The sequence below is a fragment of the Rattus norvegicus genome, chromosome 13, assembly GCF_036323735.1.
Source record: "Rattus norvegicus strain BN/NHsdMcwi chromosome 13, GRCr8, whole genome shotgun sequence".
NCBI lineage: Eukaryota > Metazoa > Chordata > Mammalia > Rodentia > Muridae > Rattus > Rattus norvegicus.
In genome coordinates, this window is record NC_086031.1 from 76,943,162 (window position 1) to 76,965,385 (window position 22,224).

General features: G+C 41.5%; 1 protein-coding gene and 1 long non-coding RNA gene across 10 annotated transcripts in view; one reads left to right on the top strand and one right to left on the bottom strand.

Moving 5' to 3' along the window:
* LOC102554129 (uncharacterized) overlaps positions 1-18,629 on the top strand; it is a 60,222-nt gene extending 41,593 nt beyond the window's left edge. For both annotated transcript variants that reach the window (XR_010057243.1, XR_010057247.1), the window contains one exon: positions 18,148-18,629. This is a non-coding gene — a long non-coding RNA (uncharacterized LOC102554129). The remainder of the gene's footprint in view (positions 1-18,147) is intronic.
* The window catches only part of Dnm3 (dynamin 3), a 478,966-nt gene that overhangs the window by 50,781 nt on the left and 405,961 nt on the right, over positions 1-22,224 (bottom strand). For 2 of the 8 annotated variants that reach the window (XM_063272017.1, XM_063272016.1), the window contains one exon: positions 1-22,224. This exon is cut by the window's right edge and continues 14,503 nt beyond it. The exons of the other annotated variants lie outside the window; for them this stretch is intronic. The gene's annotated coding sequence lies outside the window, so the exon portion shown is untranslated. 8 annotated transcript variants of the gene reach the window in all.

Genomic DNA, 22,224 nt, shown 5'->3' on the forward strand with positions numbered 1-22,224 from the left:
TTCCGTGTGTGTGTGTGTGTGTGTGTGTGTGTGTGTGTGTGTGTGTGTGTGTGTGTGTGTGTGTGTGTGTGTGTGTGTGTGTGTACACGTATGGGTAGAGTGGTTGTTTCGCTAAGATCCAGTGAGACTGAGAACAAGTGCTAAGGAGACACAGGGTGCTTTGGAAACCCCGCTGCGAGCTGCATCTGAGTCCAGCCGTTCCAGTAGGTCTCCAGAGATGACCACGGGAGCACTTGAGGCAGCTGTGGGATTTCAGTTGTAAAAGCTGGTCACAGCCCTGGTATTCTTAGTAGCCATTTATGGCTCTTTTTCATAAATCTGGCTAAAATGTTTTTGAATTCCTTTACGCTTCCTGCCAGTCCCACCTTTTGAAACTAATGAGTTCCGCAAGTTTATAACCTGCCCGTATGAAGTACATTTCCTTTCATTTGCCCTGAACTTACTTCACTCTGTTTTAAAGAGTACCCTCCTTGTCCTTAAGAAGAGAAAGTAAACAGGATTATGAGATGAGGACAGATTGGCTGAAATAAGTAGGGCAGAAAAAGAGCCAGGTGTCTGAGGAACTACAGACTACCTTAAATGCATAGTTAAAAAGGCAGAGGCCAGGGGATTGCAGGGCCAAGAGGGAGGTGTTTCTTCTGGACAATGGCTCATTTGTTCTCCTGCCCAGACCCTGCCAGGGGTCCCTGCTTCCTGTTTGGGGCTCTACAGCTCAAATGAAAGGGAGAGTTTAAATGTTTAGCAGATAGCAAGAAAAACTGATGGAACACCAAAAGCAGAACCCACAGGAAAAATAAGGCAAATTTTTCTTTGTTTGTTTACCTACTTCGTATGAGAATATGCAGGGCCCTATGTCTTTTTTTTTTTTCCTTTTCTTTTTTTTGGAGCTGGGGACCAAACCCAGGGCCTTGTGCTTGCTAGGCAAGAGCTCTACCACTGAGCTAAATCCCCAACCCCAGGACCCTATGTCTTAAAAGGAAAACACAGAGGATTTTCCAGGGCTGAAAATTATTAGTAAGACTGGAGACAGAAAATGATGTCTCTCATTTTTTTTTTCGTTAAGTTTCTATTTCTGAAGTAATTTGGGGTTTATCTTTGAACATGCCTCCCTGGACTAGAAGTGAGGCCAAATGAGTTGTTTGCTCTGACGCATGTGATCTTTTTGGTCTAGGTCAAAGGACGAAATATGAAATAAACACCTTACTAAAAGAAGGGGGCTGGCTGTCGTAATGTTAATGTGTGCCCTAGTTTTAAAAGTATAAAGTAACAACATTTTTAAAACATTCATTTCTATGGGCTGAAGGGTGGACTGCAGAATTAGTTGCATTCCCCCTACCCCCTACCCCCACCTCATCCCCAGTCACAGTATAAAGTTGGTTATAGGAAAGCCTTGTGCTTTAATGGCAAATAGGGCAAAGGTTACATGCGGCAGGAATCTGGTCCTGTAGTATGTACAGGGCGCAAGTTGGGCTATAAAACTAGGCTCATTAAATATCCTTGCTCTGAAGCAGAAGCAAATGCATGAGCTCAGGGAGGAGAGCCACAGAAACTGTCTAGAAATATTTCCGTGAAAGACTGTGCAAATAGCTCTCCCTGGTCATGAGAAATGCACAGTTGCTGCTCATACAAAGACCTTCCCCACAATGCTGGCTTTGACCGACTGCCAAGAACTACCTAATGCTGTTCATTCTTTTCTCTTTTCATTTTTCTGAATAGACCATATCGTGCCTACAAAGTAAGATGGCGCATACATGAGAAGTTTCTGAAAGAGCACGAGAAGGAGTTTAGTTACTAACCCCCCATATTCCAAATCGTAAGCTCCTGAGTGTTTTACTGGTTTTGAACATCAAATAATTTGAACGCAAATAATAGAAAGGGCTGGGGGAGGCATTTAACAATTGGTTGGGTGATGATTATCCACACTTCAGTATCTCAGTGAGCAGAAAGTGTAGACTAAGGAATTCAAAGCTAATAATAGCAATGACTTGCTGGCTAAATAATGAACGGCAAGAGGCCTTCTAAGAAGGCAGTTAGCCCCAGAGCAATTCAGACAGACTTGCTTACACAATGGCTGGCTGCTCTGGGAGGCAGCGAGCCAAAACCAACATCAACACCCAGCAGCGCCAGTTGCTCACAGAAGGAGCGTGTAGCTGGATGCTGATGAAGTGCATTGTGGGAATGAATGAGAAGTCAAGACCCCCATCTCACTTTTAATGGGAATCTTGTGATGCCCCAGACCCTGTCTGAGTCATAAGAGGGGCACCCTGCTGGACTCTGCTTGGGCCCTGTGATTAATGGGAGTGACAGGAGGCCAGGGTTGTCTAGAAAATACACTGGATGAAAGAGGTAGGCAGTGAATCATGAGCCCTGAGATCAACTCCCCACTGCTCTATCTGGGGTCTCATTCACCGTTTCTGCAGTATGTGCTGGCGTTGGGTTGGGATGGGGGACCCAACGAGGATATGAGTGTGGAAATTCTTATTTATTTTTTATATCAAAGAAAGAGCTACAGATGGTTCGATTCCATTCTCACTCCTAAGACTTGTGTTATCTTACAAAGGCAGTCTTGAGCTGTTTGTGAGAAACCATGAATCAAAGTGAGAGCGACTCCCTGGTAAAAGCAAGGCTGGATGGAGACAGGCTTCCAGCCAACATTCCGGCTGCCTAGGGCAGGTGTGGTCTTGGGGGTTGTTGCCACTGCTGCTTTCTGGTGGCGGGAGGGAGCTGCCTGAGAATTGCACAGACATTTGGCCAGAATAAGAACGCAGAGCTGTTGTGACACAGCTAAACCCAGTCACATCCTGTGAGATAGCTTGGATAATGCTGAACACATCTTGGCAGTCAGAGTTTGCTACAAAAAGCATTTCCTCATTCACCCAGCTGTGGACAAACAAAACAAAACAAAACAAAACAAAACAAAACAAAACGGCTTGGCTCTTTTCCCCCCTTCTCACTGGCTTCTAAACATTTCATTCAGGAATAATCATTTCTTTTATGTTAATAGATTTTTAAAAATTGGTATCGTCCTTCTAAAGTGGCAGTTTACATCTTTACCTCTTCCTGTTTTTACTAGTCAGTTACTCTGTGATGCTGCAATGTGGCGAGAGAGCTCAATGAATGTATTTGTACATGGAATGCAGTCCTTAGATGGAGGTGGTAAAGCACCAGCTCTGACAGACAGGGTGGTGTTCACACTCTTTCTAAAGTGGCTCGGCAAGGGGGTGGGAGATTGTTAGACGCCAGCCCCAGGGTGTGGCTCTCTGGGACTCTGAGCAGCAAATAACTACCAACGAAAAGGATGGAGTTCAAGAACTTACAACTGGCAGAGATGCTCATATGAACCCCTGGGTGACATGAGTCTGGCTCAAGGAAATGTCCCACTTTCACTTCCGAGAGTCCCTGTAGTTGGTGCAAATGCAGAAACAAATCACCCGTGCTAGGACTCTCTGAATGTGGTAGTAAGTGTAGCCTCCTATTTCAAGTGATACCCTATCCACTTACTCCCCTTAGTAGGAAGAGCACGTTAGGATGGATGTGCTGGTGGGTAAGGGGTAGGAAAGGCAACAGATGAAAAGTAGAGCTGCCTTTAATCCAAGCACTCAGGAGGCAGAGGCAGGGGAAATCTCTGAGTTTGAGGCCGACCTGATCTACAGAATAAATTCAGTTTTAAGCACATAGCACCTGAAGGGTGTCTCTGGTCTGGCAGAAAGATCTGTGGGAAGAATTCTATGTCACATGTCAAAATACTTTAGTTATCCTAGTGTTGTGTAAGATATTTTTCCTGAGGAAACACAACACACACACACACACACACACACACACACACACACACACACACGCACGCACGCACAAGTTTGCAAGATTTAAAACACCTCATTTGTATTCCTGAATCCCTGGAAGGGAACTGTTATCCACGTGCCAAGGAACACAGCAATTCATTATCATTTTTTCTTTCTTTCTCCCTATACACCCTCCCAATGAGATTAAAAGCAGTCTGGGATGTGAGCAGAAAGCTGAGGGAGGAGAGGAGTGGGAGGGAGAAAAAGATGGCCTTTTAATAGCCTCTGCCCCACTCATTCAACACAGTAGGAACCTTGTGTTTCAAACTGAAACTCAATGGTTTCCTTCCTCTTAACTTGGCTGTGTGTGGAAGCCACGCGCTGAGGTCTCTGGGCAGATCTGGAGAGGTAGTAAGTCAACAACTGGCCTTCCTGACAGGATGATGGAGAGGCTGTGGGGAAGTGTGGTAACCTTGTTTTGTAAACAAGCAAGAGAGCAAACATACATTTTGGAGTACTTCAGTTCTATCTATGGTCTCCAAAATCAACACAGAGTTTCTGTGCATCTTTTCAAATGTGAGCATCTTGTAGAACTCCCTACCATGCTCACGAGACTGATGTCCTGACTGACCTTCACTCGGAATCCGGTTCTGGATGTCCACGCATGCTATACCTGTTTAGTTTGTGTTCTTCCTCAGTGTCTGTTCATCACACTCACACTAGGCTTCGAAGAGGACTGATCATCTGTTTTGTACAGTGCCCCTTGGTTGGATTTAGTTAGTACTAATGTCAACTTATGTAATTGTATTTTTGTTGTTGAGAAAATAAATCACATAGATGGTGTGTCATTCTCTGTGCTGTCGGGAAACCTGTGGTGTCTATCTGTCCTGCCACTATCAGGGACTTTGGTGATTTGGTTAAGATGGTGCCTTCCAAGTTTTATCCCCTGCCAAGTTTCTATTCTGTCTCTCTTCGAAACTTATTTTATGGGTCGTATTTTGGGAGTGTGAATATTCCGTTTCTTATTCGACTTTCACCTCCTCATTTTAATACTCACTGTGAAATTTAATAACTGTGAAATGTTGCAAATGACAATTCTTAAATTTCTCTAAGTTTATGAAGTGGATTACCTTTGGTGACTAGGAGCTTTTCCTTCTACTATTCTGTTGTCAGCTGGTGTATGGCTACTTCTGTTTACAGCTGCTGGCTCATAATCCACAGTGATGGCAACCTTGCTAATAACGTCACCCCAGCTCTAGTCACTAGGATCCTCCTTCATGTTTGACTCCAGTATCCTTTTCACATGTCCTCCTATAAATGTTTGAGCACTTCCTTATTTTCCAGTACTCTGAGATAGTCCAGACCCGTCTTGTACTCCTCAACTCCACTCCTGGAATATCTCCAAGGACTGCTGGTTTCTTTTATTAGAGACTAAGATAAAATAACCTTATCTTTTCCTGTGAGTCACAGTGAGTACATAGTCCTCCCAGTAGAAAACAGAAAGATACTAGTATAGGCCCAGGGAGGAATAAGGACCCTGAACTTTCAGTGTTTTTAGGTAAACATTTTTACAACCATAAACCAGTACCAATGTGGGTATGGTGGCAAACATCTGTATTCCAAGCAACCAGGAGGTAGAGGGAGGATGACTGCCACCAGACTGCCAGTCTGGCCTACACAGCAAGACCCAGATGTTTAAACACAAAAACAAAACAAGAAATTAACTTCACTATCTTCTGAGACTCAGGGAACATCAAGGAAGGAGGGGGTGGAAGGAACTAAAGAATTCAGTGATAGAGAGAAGGACTATGAAAGGTCATCTTCTGAACCTAATGTAGACAGTGTAATCATGAATCCACAGTAGCTACAGTTAGTGGCTTGTACGGGGCCTACACATGATAGAGCTGATGGGTAGTCAGCCATGGATTGGAAGAGTGCTCATGGTTGGATCATGGGAAGTTATTGGCTGTTGATGGATGCTGGGAGAGGGTGAGTAGTTGTCCTAAGTTTGTATACCTGCTATTGAGCCCATCAGGCTCCACTGAACAGTTCCACACCCATGGATACACAGAGAGCTCTGGCTAAACTCAGCAGCTCACCCTACAAAACAATAGGATGCATAGATGGGAGAAGGGCTTCTAGGAAGTAGGAAGTGGACAGAAGGTGGGGATAAGAGAGGGCAGGGTGCTTTCATATGATGTGTTTTTAATTTATATGCTCCTAGAGTTTTACTATTCACAAATATAGTCTGTTCTGGAAAAATTGCTATGTTCTCATTTTCTTCTGATGGTTTAAATAATGATTAAAAAAATACTAGATACGGGGTTGGTGATTTAGCTCAGTGGTAGAGTGCTTGCCTAGGAAGCGCAAGGCCCTGGGTTCGGTCACCAGCTCCGAAAAAAAGAACCAAAAAAAAAAAAAAAATACTAGATACTAGGCCTTCCCTTCCTATCCTTTATGTCTCATACATATTTCTTGTATCTTTGTATATTTATATTTTATATTGCATTTGAGTAGTTTGCTCAAGTATATTGCACTGGAGTACCACCTATCTATCTATTGATGGATCTGTCTACCTATCTTCTTCATCCATCTATCTATCTATCTATCTATCTATCTATCTATCTATCTATCTATCGCCTGCTTTTTCTCTTTCTTCTTTCACTCACTCCCAAAATCCTCATGTAGGATTTTGTTTATTCCACAATCCCCACCCCCCAGAAGAACTGTGATAACTACTGTTGCCTTGGTAACTATAAATCACTCATGGCGGGATTGCAGACACTAACTCTTGTATAATTGTTCCCCCTATAGATAGTTAACATCTATCAGTACACCATTCTATATAACTTATTTAATTTATAGTCTCTTCAAAATTTCCATTTATTCATAGTTTTAATTTTAATGATTGCCTTTCTGTTTCCAAAAGGTCGGTTTGATTGTTCATAAAATATGTCTTTAAAATACAGTGATTGGCAAATTATGTCTTTAAATATTAAAGCTGAGTCCATGGTGTCTCCACCATGTCTTCTCCTCTTGCCTTACTTGTGATGTCTTCTTCAGTGTTGGACTGTGGGTCTAGGTCCAGTTGTGGGACAATGGAGTCAGACCTCATGATTCCGACTTGAGGGTGTGCTTTGTTAGGGAGAACTTGTGTTTCTCTAAGATTCCAGACCACTTCTAATGTTTAAGGCACTTTCTCATCTTGGGTTCTAATCAACTGTGAAAAAGGTACAAATCTGAAGCCTGAATCACATGATGGGAACTATAAAGAATGAATTCTTTGGGATGTCAAACTCAGGATGAGAAGAATAACTTTCCTCCTCTTTATTGGCAAGTGGATATTTGTTGAGCTGTCATTTTTGTAGAAGGTGAAAGGCTCTGGTTTACTATATGTTAGCTCCTTCTGGTTGGTGCCTTTTCTGCTCTCATAGGACCCCAAAGCTCTTGGGTATAGAGGTAGCAAATGTCCCAACATCTACCATGTCTTCAATGTTGGATTAACATTCTGCTTTCTAGATACTCCATAATTTCCTCACTGGGATTTCTCATCTTCCCAAGAGCTCTAAGGAAAATTTAAAGCACACTTCTCCTGTTGTCCTTAGCATAGTGATTTTCAACCTTCCCAATGCTACAACCCTTTGATACAGTTCCTCATGTTGTGATGACCCACAACCACGACATTATTTTTGTGGCTACTTCATAACTGTAAATTTGCTACTGTTGTGAATCATAAGGTAAATGTCTGTGTTTTCTGATGGCCTCAGGCAAATCCCTGTGAAAGGGTCAGTTTACCCAAAACGAAGTCATGACCTGCATATGAGAACGACTACTGCCTTAGCATTTCCATCTATTCTTTTTTTTTCCTTTTCTTTTTTTTTCGGAGCTGGGGACCGAACCCAGGGCCTTGTGCTTGCTAGACAAGCGCTCTACCACTGAGCTAAATCCCCAACCCCTCCATCTATTCTTAAGTCACAAAAGCTGGTCTACAACCAATCAAAACACTTGTCATACATCAAAATCCATGTCTTTGTGAATGTCCTATAGTTTAGAATAATGACTTGAAAAGTTCAATTGATACTTATCCTTCAGATAAATAAAAAAATTCCAGGACATAAACATGCACACACATGAATCTATGTACTGAATACTATAGTGTAGCCAAAACAGTACAAGAAGACATACTATTATTGCTTTAATGAGCTACCTTAGAGTAGCTATTGACTTGTAAAATGCACTGTAAACCATGGACAAGGAGAATCAGAAGTTGAAATGGAAAGTAAGTACATTCTAACCACTATCTTCTGGCCAAATTTAATTTGGTTCCATATAGCGTAGACCTTTAGTGTCTTTGTGGCCAATAATAATAGTGTGTACTTTTTATATGAATATGAATCTATACATTGTGTAAGTGTAGAGGTTACAGTTTTCATATTCTTTTTCTACTGTAAATAGTTTTGAGATTTAGACTGTCATATAATAGACTTATTGTTTGCTAAGAAACTATGAGAAAAAAATCTAGTGCAAGTTTTTGAAAGCTATGTAAATTGAAATGTAGAGCTCCAAGACCTATATTCAGTGATCAAGAATACAATAAGAAAAATTGGGTACTTATGTCTACAGGGAGAGAAATCCCCACTGAAGTCTGTGATGGTATCCATGACTACACAATCTATTTCCGCTAAGACCTCCTTTGCATATATTTTGACTTCATTTTTTTAACATTAGATTAAGAAATAAATACATTACGAAGACAAATCAGCCTTCTGGATGCTCACAATACTTGCTCACAATCACTTTCAGTTGGTTAATCTTAATTTCATTGTGAGACGGTGACACCAATCATGGCCACTGTTGTCCTTACTTTTTCAGGATCTTATGAAAAATGAAAACAAATTTCTATTGAAAATCAACAGCATCCTAGCTCACAAATTTTAGGACACGCACAAAGGGCATGCCCACCTGACAGTGGTTGGATTGGGACAGGAAGGTACTCTCTAAGCACAGGATTCACTTCAGCTTCTTCCAGGTAGGAAGAACTATGTGGACCAAGGGACAGAATCTGATGCATGTATGGTTTGGGGAGGTGGAGGTGGCTGCTGGGTAGTTTGAGACTCTGAATTGTTGGCAGTAGGGGAAGGTGAGCAGAAATGGACTGAGATGGAGCTCGCTTCAGAAACAAACTAATCTAAAGGTCTCTGCCATGCTGCTCAAGAAGACATGGGGTGCTTTTAGGGGAGTCAAATGGCTAGATCCCTACTTTGTTCTGCTCCTTTGTCTTCCCTTCCTCTTTTCTTCCCTACTTTTTTGTATCTATTAGAGGTTTTGATCATGATTATGTGACTAACCCTTGATTTTGACTCATTTAACTTTCCCAAATGATTGGAGTTGCTCCAGGTTCTGAGTAGACAAATGGTTGAGTCCTAGGGTCTGATGCAGAAGCAGGTCCACTAGGAGCCAGAGGACCAGGGCATGGATCGCTCCTGGCAGTGTCTTTGGAAGGACAAAGGCAACACTGTTTTCCTTCCCACTGTAACTGAAGTTGAGTCACCCAGATGAATTCCCTCTGAGGCCACAAGAACACACACCCTTATTGGCTAGACTATTATGTGAGCTACAACTGGCGTGTGTGTGACAAGGTCTGCAGCTTGAGCCTTTATCTGCTTGTGTGTTTTTCAGCATTTGATTTTGTTTTCCTAGAAATTATGCTGCAGTGAACTGGAGCCTTAAGTTCAGCAAAGTACTATGCAAACAACTGGCCCAGAGGCCTGACTAGGGGTTGCTTCTCCATACTTTAAAAAGTATTCCTGGGGTTGGGGATTTAGCTCAGTGGTAGAGCGCTTGCCTAGCAACTGCAAGGCCCTGAGTTCGGTCCCCAGCTCTGAAAAAAAAGAAAAAAGAAAAAAAAAAGTATTCCTGTGAGAAGGAAAAAAGATGTTCATATGACAAATAGAGCCGTTACCCAGCTTACGATTGGGTTACATCCCAATAAACTCACCATGAGTTCAAATTACAGACTCAAACCTCATAGAATGTGCTCAAAACACATCACAGTTTCCTCTCGTGTGGCTGATGGGGAGCTCGCCTGCTGCCATTGTCCAGTTCACGGGGGTGTATCCTCGTGTATACTTCTAGCCAGAGAGAAGCTTGCAATTCATAATTCCGAGTATGGTTTCTACTGAGTGCATTATTAAACTCACACCATAGTTATGTGGCTGGGAGGCCTCTGTGGTGAATTCAAAGCTACCCGGACCTCATTCACGGAAACGGTCTTTCCGTCTTGAATAGATGGGCAATTTCAAGATCCAAACTCTCTCAACTTCATAGTCATGTACACTCCATGAATTTTTGACACCCACAGTGAGATTGGTAGTGACAGCTTTAGGTTCAAAAGTACATCCCTATTGTTCAGTGAAGTATGTGGGATCAGTCGGTGGAGTGAAGTCCTGTATTGCACCGACAGATGTACTCTGAGATGTAATTTTAGACACTAGGGGAATGTATGTCAAAACTGTGCAAAACCACAATCCACTAGTGGATATGATACCTTTTGGCAAACTACTGTTTGCTATATGAGTTTCCTGTGCCCGTATGATAATCTGGGAAGCTGGAGGATTGGAATTTGCCACTTAAGCCCTTCATCCTCAGCTGCTGAGAGGTGAACACATCCTGACCTCTGGTATCACAGTTGGGCCAAGTTCCATACCCCGTCCTGCTATGCATGTGGTCATACAGCTCTGATGAGGACATCCTGTTTCAGGAACACGGTGTGAAGAAAACTTCACCACACTCTGCCTGTTTGGGTATTTCCTGTCCCTTTCAGTTGAGTTGAGGCTGGTTTTGCCTTTACCCATTAAGAGAGCAGAAGGTTGTCTTGAAATGCTATGATCACATTTCCTTCATTATGGCTTTCACTTGGGGGAAAAAAAACCAACCAGATCTCATTTTCCTGAAAGCACACAAAACCTCCTGAGCTGAGAGACCTGGTAGCTCGAGTGTCAGCCTGAAGAATGCTTGGGGCTGATAGTTTATGCTAAAGATGCTGACAGATGTTGACCAGCCTGCTCACAAGGCAGCCTGCTCACAAGGCAGCCTGCTCACAAGGCAGTCTGCTCAGGGAGTCCTGGGAGACAGACCATGCAGCTGCTCTGTAAAAATGCTAAATTCTTGTTTCCAAACAGTTTCACTTTAAGAGAAATCCTAACATCCATTGTATTAACATTTTAATAGATATTTGAAGAAAGTCACAGATTACTCTGTACTGTGGGCTTCAGAAATCCCTAATTCCTAATTTTATATTTTTGTTGAGACACAAGACATGTGCTTGACTTGTACCTCTAAAGGGTCAAGTAAAGGTCAGACTTCCAGAATAATAATATTTAGAGCATAAAGAGAAATGTGAATCCACCAAACTGTTAGAGGGATGTAATGTCTGAGCTTGATATATTTTTGACCGTGGGTCTCCTTTCCCTATGCTCTAAAGTCTGAGTCAGGGGATAGATGACAACACAGGGTTGATCAGAAACAATGGAATATTTTAAGTGCTCTACTGGAAGTGAGTGCTTTCCTGGGAGGGTAATAACTCAAAGGATTATCGGTAGATGCAAATGAGTTTTAGTATGGGAAGGAAAAAGAGGTGAATGGTACTTTTGTCTCTGGGAGACTTAGAATTTTAGATACGTTTCATTTTGGATAATTCTAGTCAGCCTGTCTACATTCCTGATTTTTTTTCAGTTTGGAATGATTGAATGGTATTTTCTAACTCTGTACACTAGACTGTTCCGGATTATTATGCTATTCTCCACATACAGAAGAGTTTCCCGATGTTACAAAAAGAGTTTATGAATTGTGTCTAGTATAAAAAGGGAGCAGATCTTGTTTTTACATGACATTTCTCTTTCCTTTTTGGTCATCACTGGTATTCTAAAAGATCTTCTAAAGGCTTTACTGCATAGCCAGGCTCCTAGAATTGTTTCCTCCAGAGTGAACTACTTCCTTTCCTCTGCTCATGAGAATGCAGTAGGTAAGCATTATCTTTTAAAAGTCCAAATGCTGTAGAGGCAAACAAGGGGCATCTAGTGCCAAAGAAAACCGAGTGTTCCAGAATCATTGGCACATTTAACCATGGTCAGAGAAGTAGCCTACGAGGAATACACATGAGATACAATGGAAGACTGTGACAGGTCTGAGCGGCTATGTTCTTACTGTGCCTGAAGACAGACTGCCCCTCATCACCCAGGAGGAAGATCGCTGCTGAGAGAGCTTTTGCTTATTAGCACTTTTTATTTAAAAATAATAAGACTAATTAATTGGAAGGGAAAATACAGCATGTTATAAACCCTCTGCTCATTAGGTATATTAAGTGGATGCAATTTGGAATAATTATAGTCATTTTTATGTTGAGGAATCTGTACCAGATTAGCATTTCGCATGGGCTCACACTGCACAGTGCACACGAGCTGACTAAGTGCTCTGTCTACTTCTTCACCTCACTCTTTTTTGGCCTTTGGATGGATTGATACATTGCCCACACATAGGAGGATTGGTATCTTCTGTGCAGCGTTTCTCACAATCATTGTCTCATGAGAATTTACAGAGAATTTCACATAATCCCTTAGTTCAAATTAATACATCCCAAAGAAGGCCAAGATACTACAGTCAAACTGCCACAAGTAACATATGGATTGCAGTGTCTCTTAACCATAACACTGAGACCCCTTAGTGTAGTTCTTCAAGTTGTGGTGACCCCCAACCATAAAATTACTTCATTGCCACTTACAATTGTAATTTTGCTACTGTTATGAATAGTAATGCAAGTATCTGATATGTGACTCCTAAAGGATTAGTGACCCACAGTTTGACAACCCTGCTCTAGAGGCCTAGAGAACATTCTAGTAAGTTCAATTCAGGGGATAAGTGAGATTCTTTTTGTTAAATATCATTTTATAAAATGGCTGGTTAGTAATTAATTGCTATATTCATATCATCTAGATATAAAAGTCAGACAAGAGTATAATTATTTTCCTATTAAGAAGACTTAAAATGAATGGTAACCAGACCCCGAACTATGTATCACAACAATGAACCAAATAAAGGTGGCTCACTTTTTCTTAGGCAAAGTAGGATGTGGCAATGAATACCCTGGCTACAAAAATTCTCTATGCCATAAAAGGTCTAATAATAGCAGAATCAGCCAGTCACTTACTGAGAAAGTCAGTGCCAGAGGCTGAGCTAAGAACTGTATTGATTACTTCCTTAGTGAAGCCTGTTATCCACCTGTTACCCCAGTTTGCACAGGGGGGTGGGGATTGCGACTTTACTGGAGGTAGTAATTTGTCTCTTAGGTCTATGAGATATCCACCCTTCCAGGAAAGAGGCCCAGCATGGATCTTCCTGCATATTCCTTGGATGCCCTGCTATCAAGTGTCAGACTTACCCACAAAGTGTTGTGAGTGCAGACAACTCCTACACGTCAGTTACATCATGCATTTGTTGACTATGCTGCTGGGAATACGGTAGGTATGGTGGTCCTAGCTGCACTCCTCTGGGATTTGAACTTACCACTCACCTGCTCTGTAAGACCAGGTAAATGATATACTCTCCCCCAGCATTTGTCTCTGGAACCATAAGATGGAAATAAGAACTCCAACCAATAAATATTGGCTGCAGAAGAAAGCTTTTACAGTGCCAGCACTATTCCTGGCCTATATTGAGAAGTTGCCAAAATGTTGCTTGCCTTGTTTCTTCTGTACCTACGTGTATTTTGGCATATTTTTCATATGTCAAGCAGATGGTGGTTAACTTTCCTTCCAGACTTTCCAATTTGCCCATTTTTCAGACTTGCACTAACTTCTGTGCACAAAGGACCCTGCACCTGGACATACGATAAACGTTTGGTGGAACTGAGAACACAGGCAAGACAAGACACGGACCTTGGTATTGGCTCTGTCTGTGCACGACATACTTCCACAGAATTCAAAAGATCAACAGTTTAGCCATAGCCCCCCTAAGAGGTGGTGGATCATCTCCCGCAGGCTCTCACAGGCTCACGTGTTTGAACAGTTGGTCTCCAGTTGGGGGCGCTATTCTGGGACTTAGGGAATGGTTAGGATGTGGAGCCTTGCTGAGAGCAATACATCACTGGAGTCTGTCTGGATTTGAGGGTCTGTAGACCAGCTCCACTTCCAGTTTGCATTCTCCATTTTCTGAGTGTGGTTGGGATGCAATGTTCCTGCTCCTGCCAACAAGCCTTCTTGTCAGGCTGTCCCTGCTATTAATGGACTCTTAGCTGTAGAACACAAGTTGCTTTTGGTCATGGTATTTTATCACAGCAACAGAAAAGTGACTAATATTTTAAGTGACCTATTTTCCTGGATTCTTTTACTTTTTTTCTTTTTTGTATTTTGTACTTTCACCGTGTTGTGCCTAGGATGCTGATAAGACGATGTTGATGACTCTATCTGGAATTTGCTGAGTTTCATGGTTATGTCAATTGGAGAATTATTGGTGTACTTTTAGAATGTTAAAGTAACCAAAATCTTTAGTTCATAGTACATTATCATCGCTGGGAGAGAAATGGGTCATTTTATTTACTAATATTTTAATCAGTTAATTTCATAATTTGTTCAGTACATATGCTACATATGAATTTGTTATTTATGGTAATGCTAGGACTTTTCAATCTCTTCACATGGACCTGATCTCTTCACATGGTCCCGTTCAGGAACTAATTTCCGTGCCACTCTTACTTGGTGTGAGCATCCATGGGACCAATCATCATTCCTTCATTTTCTGAATAGTTTTATTGTGTTTATATGTACTTAAATATTTAATTAATAAAAATAGGCTATATTTTTACACTTATGTTATTGAATGTACTGGAGTCACTTATCTTGATAATTCAAAGTACTATTGGATATCCTGAGGTTCACTCACTTGGAATATTGTATAAAACTCTAACATGCAAATGCATATAGTTTATTTACTCATAAGGGCAAATAAGGATGTTGTTGCTAGGGTTTCACTGCTATGATAACCCTCTAGAAAAACTCTCCTTGCTTTTCTCTGAACACTATCTTTTTCATTCTCTCTCATCTCAACTCTGATTAAAAATGTGTGAGAGCTCAGGCTACTCCATGATACTGGAGAGTCTCTTTCTGTGTTTAATTCTGCTTTCTGGCCACTTCATTCACCTTATCACAGCCTTCCACTTTACTAATTTTAAAAATAATTAAAAAAATGTATTATTGTTCCCTGCTCCCCCAACTGTGTGTGTGTGTTTGTATGTGTGTATGTGTGAATGTGTGTCTGTGTGTGTTTGTATATGTGTGTGCGTGTGTGTGTGTACATGTGTGTTATAGTGCATATGTGGAAGTCAAAGGACAACTTTGTGGCATCAATTTCTTCTACTTTTGTGTTTGTTCCAGGAATCGAACCCAGGTCTCCAGGCTTTTGCACCCAGTCCCTTTACCTGCTGAGCCATCTCACTGGTTCTTTAACTGACTTCAACTGGCTCTCTTGATGTGCTTTTTCACTTCCGTGATCAAGCATTGTTTATAGAAGTTAAGAGTTTTCCAAGTCTGTTTGTTCTTCATTGCTTTATATCTCTATCATCTTTAGAGGGCTGATTTCACAGACCACCACTGTTTCTCATATTCTTGTGTGTGGCTCACTTCTTTTTCTTCTCCTTACTTTGTTTCTTTCGAGGTACTTTTTTTTTTTTTTTTTTTTTTTTTTTTAGAAAACTAGGAGAGACGAGGTCTGGGTGATCTTTGTGGGTTGTATGGTTGTATGGCTTCTACTGGTTTTTCTGGAAGTACCACAGACCTAGATTGAATTTTTCACTGGATCTCATATAGACCAGACTGGCCTCCAACTTGGCATGTAGCTGGGGTTGGCCTTGAACTCATGACCCTCCTACCTCTGCTTCCCAAGTGCTGAGATTTTTAGCATGTGCCACCATGCCCAGTTTGTCCATGTGGTTCTTAACTCACATATTGCATCAAACAGATCTTAAACTCAAATGTGGGCTTAAAGACAGCCACCTTTGCTCCCCTGGATGCCATGGTCAACACAAGATAATTCTTTCGCTCTGTCCTTATGGGCTTGCTGTTTGTTTCTAACAAATTCTTTGGCTGGGTCATAGTTGGTTTTCACGGAGCAGTGTTGTCAATCCTGCAGCACTGAAAGTATCCCTAAAATTTCTACCTATTTCTTGGGATTCTTTTTAGCTACCATTATGGAGGGTTATTTCATTTAATATTTTAATTATATGGGACAACTTCGGTCCTATATCTTGGTTGTTTACTCTTGATGAGATGCTAAGATGATTGCTGGTTTTATTTGCTTCGGTGCCTGTATAACCCTTAGGATAGAAATCTGTTTCAGAACACGTAAGACCCAGTAGGATTTCCTCTAACTTCTTGCCTCTTGGTCTCTTCACAAATGTCACATAACTACAGCTGTGTCCCCAGCTTCCCCTGTCCACTGATTTGGCTTCATTATCAGTTAGACAGCTGCTGTGTTTGCTGTCCATTCCATTTTCATAAACCTTCCTCCTGAATTCTACGTCCACTCTTTAAAACCATCTTAAAATACTTTACAAAGCATTTTCTAGACCTCAACTCTGTATGGACAACAACAACTGGGCATTTCTAAGTGCCCGCTTTTAAAGACTATTTCCTGACAGAATTATAAAGCAAGACCTTGAACTACATAAATATTTTATACATGATATTTTTATTGGTCTTTCATTATATGATGAGAGACAATTTCAAGCATTATTTCCTGAATAAAATGTAATACTGAGTAAACAGAAGGTGCTAACTTAATGTCTGTGCATTTAAGTGAATCAAATAGCACAACTGTACTTCACAGCTTAGCATTTTCTGGGGCAGCAAGGAGGGTGTGACCCAGTCAGTAAAGTCTTGCACAACATGGTGACCTAAATTTCACCTCTAACACCCATTTAAAAATGGTGCATACACCGGTGTGTGCCTGTAATCCTAGAAATGGGAAGTAGAGACAGGAGGATTCCCAGAGCTTGCTGGCCGTGTTGCCTAACAGAATTTAAGAACTTCAGGTTCAGTGAGAGCCCCTGTATCATAAGGTGCAGAGTAACTGAGGAAGACATCTGACATTGATTTATATGCACAGTCTAGGGTACAGACGTCTCATGGCCATTTTCCTCAATATTTAACGCTTCGGCCATTAGTATTTTGAGGCAATTCTAGTCAATCTGAGCTGAGACTCATCATAAAAACACAGAGAAAAGGAAACAAATTGCATAGATTCCATTTGGCAAATCCAGGGCCTACAGATCTGCCTGTGGTTCAGCGTCTGGCGCCATCAGTTGGGCTCAGAATCAAATGCTGTGGAAGCTGGTAATTATCGAGGACTCTAGACCACTCAGTTGGCAGCAGCAGGCTTCTTATAGCCACTGGGAAAGTAGGTTCAGAATTGCTGTCTAAAACAACAGTGCTACCTCAGAATGGATGAGTGCAATTATAGGGCCTTTTTTATGGAAGGAAAACTGTAATTAATATCTGTATTGAGACATGAGGTGTGAGTATTTAAATTACGGTGCCTGGTTACTCTGGAGGACCACTTCTGTGGCTTCTCTTCAGTAAGATGCAGATGGAGAGCACCTTCTCTCTTATGCCTGTGTGAAAAGGACCTTACCCTAAGCACTGACCACCACTGATTGTTGCCCCCTCCCCCTGTAAAAGCATACAATTCCCTCCCATTAATTCCAACAGAAATTAAACCAAGAAGATGTATTTTGCCAGGGCAATGAAAATGTAATTATGTAGGTCATATTCAGAGGATGGAGTTCTTTGAACCTTGCCTGGACAGACTGTTCATTTCTTAAGCTTGAATGTTTAATGGAAAGAAGTTGGCAGCACCCAAGCTGCTTGATTTGGCCTCAGATGTGATCATTGACAGACGAAGGCGAAGAAGCTTGGAGAGAAGAGAGGATGAGATGATTGTGTTCCAAACTGACCAGATGCAGGGAGGTTTATATTTACACACACACATGCGCGCGCGCGCGCGCGCGCGCACACACACACACACACACACACACACACACACACACACACACAGTGATTCATAGGGCAAGAATTCTTTTTAAGCTTTCTTCAAGGAAACTCAGTAAATAGTATGTACAATAAAATGGAGATGGTATGGTCTGTTTCTCTCAGCTATTTAGATCACATAAACAAACTCTGTGTGTGTGTGTGTGTGTGTGTGTGTGTGTGTGTGTGTGTGTGTCTGTGTCTGTGTCTGTATGTGGACACACTCTTCTCCTTGGGAAATCCCCAAACAGTAACAACTACTGTGGCTTCCTCATGATTTTTTTTTTTTGCAGATTTTGTGTCTTGGACTTGCATGTGAAAGAAAACCCTTGGAAGGAATATGGAAAGAAGCCTGCTTCCTGTTAGGGCGTTGAGGATTTTCTGTCAGTTGCATCTATGATTCCCACTGCACTCCATTGCTCTGAAAGTCAAAGCCACATATTAGAAGCAATGCTGGCTGGAGTTAATTCTCCCAGCGTCCCTGGGAGAACCAACAGCTTTTAGCGTGTTCCACATGACACACAGGGGTGAATGAAAAGTCCCCGCCTGCATCGGTTTACTGGAATGTGGTGTAAATCATGTACTTTAAAGGCGATCTGGAGCCCTGTGCTTTTAAAATGCAGGGCTAAACTGACATAATCTGTAACGGTTTCAGCTCTGCTCTTTTTAATTAACAAAAGCTTTTGGAATTCTGTTGTTTTTTGGTCTCTAAGAACATCATACAATGAAAAAAAAAAGGCTGAGCATAATAAAAATCTCTGACTGATTAAAGAAAGCCTCGTTTTCAGGAAAGAGGAATAGACAGACTTCCCTATTCCCCAGCCCCTGCCTAGAATGCTTTGTTCAGGCACCGGGCATCTAACCAGCATGCCTTTAGATTACTTTATGTTAATTAAACTTATGGTTGGTCCCAGAGGTGAAAATCTGCATCTGTATGCGGCTTCAAAGGCTGCCCAGATTCCTGGCTACACTCCCTTGTGGTGGGCAGAATTGATCTGTGATAAAAAACGACCACTTTAACCTAAGTTTATTACTTTATTAACATAGAGCGCTGGAGTTTTTTTTTCTCTCAATGGGTAAAATGTATTTATAGTCTTCTTTAAGAATTACCCACTTTTAGATATCCTCTCCTCCTAAAAAAACTGAGAGAGGCATAAAACAGAAGAAAGTTAACAGGAAATAAAGGATCTGACTTCTATCGGAAACATTGCCTTCTAGGTTAGTAAGTAGTAAGAGATAAAATGAGATGCACCCCATTTCTGTAACATGTTTATGTTTATTTCAAAGTGTGTGTGCCCCCGTGTGTGTACGTGTGTGAACACAAAGCATGTGTAGGTCAGAAGACTACTTTCAGGAGTCAGTTCTCTCCTTTTATTATGTGCATGCTGAAATCAAGCTCAAGTCCTTAGCCTTGGTAGCAAGCGTCTTTTCTCTCTGAACCACCTCTTGCTCCCCATGTACGTTTCAAACTATAGAAATGTTTCCTTGTACCGGTTTAGTGAAGAGGGCACCATCCCAGAATCAATGAAAAATGGGTAATAGATTTCCCACTTTTTCTCAATTGTGGGTTGACAGTGAGTGCTTGCTCTTGTTTGGATGAGTGTCCCCCAAAAGTCCATTGCCATGGCCCATGGTCTGTGGACCTTTAAGAGATAGGGTCCAGTGTGAGGTCCTAAGGTTCTGGGGGAAGAACCCTTGAAGGGATTACCTTCTCTACTCCCTGGGCCTCTGTCCCTTTTCATTCCCTCCATCCATCTGTCCATCTGTCTGTCCATCCCTTGGTCCCTCCCTCCCTCCTTCCCTTGTCTCGATATATGAATATGCCCTCTAACATGTTCCCATCATTATTTTCTGTTGACCCAACCAGAGGCCAAACCAATAATAGGCTGAAATCTTGGATTTGAACCTATGAACTGCTAAGTCATAACCTCTTTTATTTATTCATTAATTGCCTTGGGTATTTCATTACAGTGCCATGAAGCTATCTGTACAGTACTCCACTTTTGTCGGTGGCTATTAGCAGCATAAGTGGCCAAGGTGAGCTCAGCATAACAGCTTAGCAGGACTTGGGCAGGGGACCCAGCAGGGAGACAGAAACAAACAATGAAAGTCACAAAGTTTTTCCCATACGAGGAGAAGCTGTCAACCCACAAGGACAATGCAGTCCTTAAAGGATGTGCTCCAATACCTTCTGTGGATATGAAACCACAGGTCTCGGCTATGTGATCTTTCCCCAGTACATACACACTATAACAGATGAATTTATAACTTAGATACAGTAAGAAGTTAATAGTAACTAATAACAAAAAGAACTAATATAATGTAATAAAATTATTTATAAAAGATATTTTCTATTTTTAGATTTTTTTCTGTGTAAATTTTCTGACCATAGTTGACCTAGGTAATTGATGTTATAGGACATGAAATTGGAAAGAGATTGGGGGAACACTACACAGATGTGTGAGTTAGCATCTGTTTCTACGTGAGTTAGTTCTCAAGAAGCACTGAACGTGATTCATGTTTCACTGAGTCAGGGTTAACCCACTGGGGTATCTGTCCCATCCCACTGAACACCAGACATTTCTCCTTCATGAGCTATGGAAACACACATACACCTTATTCTTCTAAGTTTTATTGGTAGCCTCTAAAGGACAAAATGGCCAACGCAGTAATCACTGAGTTCTTACATACAGTAGGCACTCAATAAAAGCTCATCTAACAGAATTGATGAGGTTAGACAAGAAATAAGCGATATAAAAAAGAGCAGGCAGAAATGATGCAGGAGATAAGTCTAGTTTCCAGATTCACCCATTAGAGATTGGGGGTTACCTAGGAGTACCCAGGAAGCATTTTTTTTTGATCCTCCAATTGGGCAAAAGTTCAGGAATGTATTGACTTACAATATGGCTGACCAAACTAAGCATTTGATGAATGGCTGAGGGCTTTGGTCTCTAATCACAGAATGGCAACATCTAAATCAGAAGGTACCACTCTGATGGAGTAGATAGTCTCTTAGGGCATCATACCATTGACTACTAGGCAGGTGACTGATTCTTGGATGCTGGTACCAGCAGAAATAAGTTTTCTAAAGCAATATAAGCTGACATAAATGTCCTAGCAGACTGGGAAAGAGAAGTAGAAATAGACAAGGCGGTTTGAATAAAAGCATTAAAGAGGAGCATTCTGACTGGGTCCATTTCCCAGAAGCAGCAAATTCAAAGATGCAATGCCGTCAGAGTCAAACTGGCAGCCCACATAGGCACAGACTCTGACAGGATTCCAAAGGTGACAGGGGAACAAACACTTTGAAAAGGAATAACGATATACCAACCACCACCATCTATTTCACAACCAGAGCTTCCTCTCAACTCTCCCTCAAAACGAGTTAAAATTTATTTCCTAGTTAGTAAAACAAAAGACAATAAACAGCATGGCCACCCTTGGCCTGAAAGAAAGTATGGGGATTACCAATGAGAAAAACGGGAGAAAACCTTCTTAAACAGGTTAATGCTATTCCATAAAATAATCATAAAAGTCATGGGCTGGAAGCAAGGAAACAAGGCTATCTGCACAGACTAACTTTCTGCTTATTTACACATATCAAGAACAGATGCAGTTTATTCTGCATTTAAAACCATAATGAAGTATTGGTTATACACTAAGGCTCATTTGAAAAACTCCACGAATGTTTTCAGAGTTTGGCTTAGCACAGAAGTACAAAGAGTTATGGTAATGGCTTCTGTGAGAAAACAAATATACAGAAAGGGTGAGCTGGTATGAGCTGCAGGGGCAGACCCGGTGGGCTGAGGAAGCTCTGATCCTGTGCCATGAGAAAATGTATTGGACCTCTCTAGACCATTCTTCCAGCCTGGGGACTGCCAACTGTCATCTTTAATGAGAAAACTGAATGGCTCTCCACTGTCAGTGTCCCAGCTGTGAACAGAGCCCATTCACAGGCTACCGAGCTACTAGCATGACGATCTGCTGCTGTTCACAGCTGGCAGTGACTTTGGGAGGGACAAATTCAAACACTGAATTTCCTGGTTAGTCAGACTTGGAACGGTTCTCACCATCATATCGCTTACTAGGAGCAGCAAAACAAAACATAAAGAGGTCTTGAAACCTTCTATTGAGAGAAGGCAGTTCATCAGTTTTTGTAACCTACCTTTTGGCCATGGTTAGTACTTAGAATAGCACGATCATGGTTTGCTCTTTTGCTGTTGTGATAAACACCATGACCAAAAGCAACTTGTAGAGGAAAGGGTTTATTTGGTGTATTCACAGCACAGTCCATTGTTGAGGGAAGGCGGGTTAGGAAATCAACAGAAACAGAGGCAGGAACCATGGGAGGAAATTGCTTACTGGCTTGT